Raw genomic sequence first — 2549 nt, forward strand, 5'->3', positions numbered from 1 at the left:
GGTTTCCAGAGAATTTACAACATTCTTTCTGCAGTCAGCAATTTTTAAAAACTATTTTATGGTCGTTTATGGTATCCGCCTGCGATTGCTGAGATCTAATCTTAACATTACATTTTCTTTAGTCTGTCTTTTCACACTCACATAGGCCTGGCATACTCGAGTGGCAGCTCGTTGGAGATGTTGAGGTAGTGCGGCACCGGGGTGGTGCACAGAGAGTGGTTGCTGGGCTGCGTGCAGTTAACCATCTCTAAGTCACCTGGGATCTCCGTCGTGCTGACGCTGAAGATAACAAAAAAAAAGAGGAACAGAACAATCATTACTAATTTTACAGGATCGTCAGCCTGAAAATTGAGTGGATCGGCGCTCCATTTCCTGTCTGATAATAACGTTTGCCATCCAACTTCCATCGAGAGAGCAAGCGCGCGCACACACACGCACACACACACACACACAGACACGTTCTCACTGCACACACATTCATGTGTGTGCGTGTGTGTGTGAAGTGCGCGCAAAACAACATAAACGGAGTCGTAAACCGTTCAGTTTTGCGTGGACAGTGCGGAGCCATCCCCCTCTTTATTGCTCGCCAACAACCTCTATACTAGATCGCCTAGGAAATAAAAACCCCAGCGGCAGCTCTAATTTTATATACTTCCTCATTTGGCCAAGCACTTCCGGCTTCCGGCCTCACTGCGGATGTAAACGGGACTAAATGTGTGGCACCCTGCACAAACACGACGCCCACACTGTGAGAAAAACCTACGGTCTAACAACGGTCTTGGACCGTCAATTATTAACCAATGGCAAACCGTTCTTGGACCGTACCTGGTACGGTGTGATAACAGCGTCTCATTGTTATTTTCACCGTAGGATGTGATTTCGATTAAAAAGTAAATAGCCACATAGCCAATAGCCACATCCTACGGTGAAAATAACAGTGAGACGCTGTAATCACACCGTACCGTACCATGCTGTCAAATCCACGCTGTTATCTCACCGTAGGTAGACCGTTATTTTTTACAGTGCAATGCCAGAGACCCGGGGATTTTTTTTATTTTTAACGTAAGTAGTCTTCTACGAACAAACTAAAAATTTTGGAAATAATTAAATCTCTTGCACTTTTCCTTGAAATTTAACTTACTACTAATAAGTGTTTAACTTCGTAGTGGTACACTTGCAAAGTGTTCAGGTCGGTAGTTGTGTAACTAGTTGTAAGTGTGTGTAACCTCTCTGTTTAACACTTGCCAGATAGTAAGCATCCAATTCACATGAACTTTCGAATGGAATTACTTGAAACACTTGCAGGTATTGACACTGTGAAAAAATGGGGAGGTTTACAGGAAAATTTTCCTTATGGAAATTGACGCAAGTTATAAAATTACCATTTGTAATCGTAAAAGTACATGCAGTCCGTATCGACTTAAAATCCATTGGCGAGTAAAAAATTGCGCTTTCGTAAATTAACGACTTTCATTATAATTCGAGTTTACAAAAAATTGTTAATTTACGACGATATTTTTCAGTGTGAACATGCAGTTGCACACTTACACGTGTTAAGAATGCGTTGTCCACTTGGTTTATCAGTGCAGACCACCACGGCCGTGCCTCATACGTCTCTAAGCAGAGTGAGCAACCTCCCAGGATGATGAAGTTTGGGCGGAGCAGGAGCTGGTATTATGAAATGTCTCGACACATATTTTTGGCGCAGTTGGCTGATATTATTCATGCGAGGGTCGAGCCACGGTCCGGGGTACATGCAAATGCACGCTGAAGTGGGGAAGGAGGTGGACGATCCGAGAGAGAGAGAGAGAGAGAGAGAGAGAGAGAGAGAAAGAGAGAGAGGGGGGGGGGGGGGGGAGAAAGAGACAGAGATCCAGGCGGAGCCGTCATGAGATGTGGCGGGTTGGGCTCTCATGTAAATGCCATGGTCATTACTGTCAAATGTCAGGCGGCCTGCCAGCCGCCATCCTCTCGCTCCTCAAGCACGCGACGTATGCTGGCCCCACCCACCGAAGTTCTCCATGCGAAGCGTACTTAACTTAACTTTTACCTACATAGCTCTACTTAACTGAACCTTAACTTTTACTATTCAAAAGTTACTTTAAAGTATACGAAGTATTACAAATTTTGGACAGGCGGCTGAAATGGACTTAATTTCTACATAAAGTTAACATTTGGAAGTTAACATTCATCAAGTATACAATAAAGGGCACAGGTGCATTATAAGCAAAACTTTGATGGGGATGAGAATTTCATGGCTAGTTATTTTTACAAACATCTCGTCGCTGATTTCTCGTCATTTCACGAAAATTCGTTTCATATAACGAAAAAATCCGTAAATGAGATTGGTTGTAAAAACAATTAGCCTTAACATTCTCACTGTCAACAAAATTTTCTTTTACTGTGTGTTCACATTCGATAATCGCAGGGGCCACAACGCGTTAGCGAAGCGAAGGGAGTAGGCAATACCGCAACACGGCATTCAAAGATGCACAAACCGCAGGTACAGTGTACTACAGTGTTGCCACTAGCATAGAGTCTGGTGGGTC

This window comes from Frankliniella occidentalis, unplaced genomic scaffold (assembly GCF_000697945.3).
Source record: "Frankliniella occidentalis isolate FOCC.00 unplaced genomic scaffold, Focc_3.1 Scaffold75, whole genome shotgun sequence".
Lineage (NCBI taxonomy): Eukaryota > Metazoa > Arthropoda > Insecta > Thysanoptera > Thripidae > Frankliniella > Frankliniella occidentalis.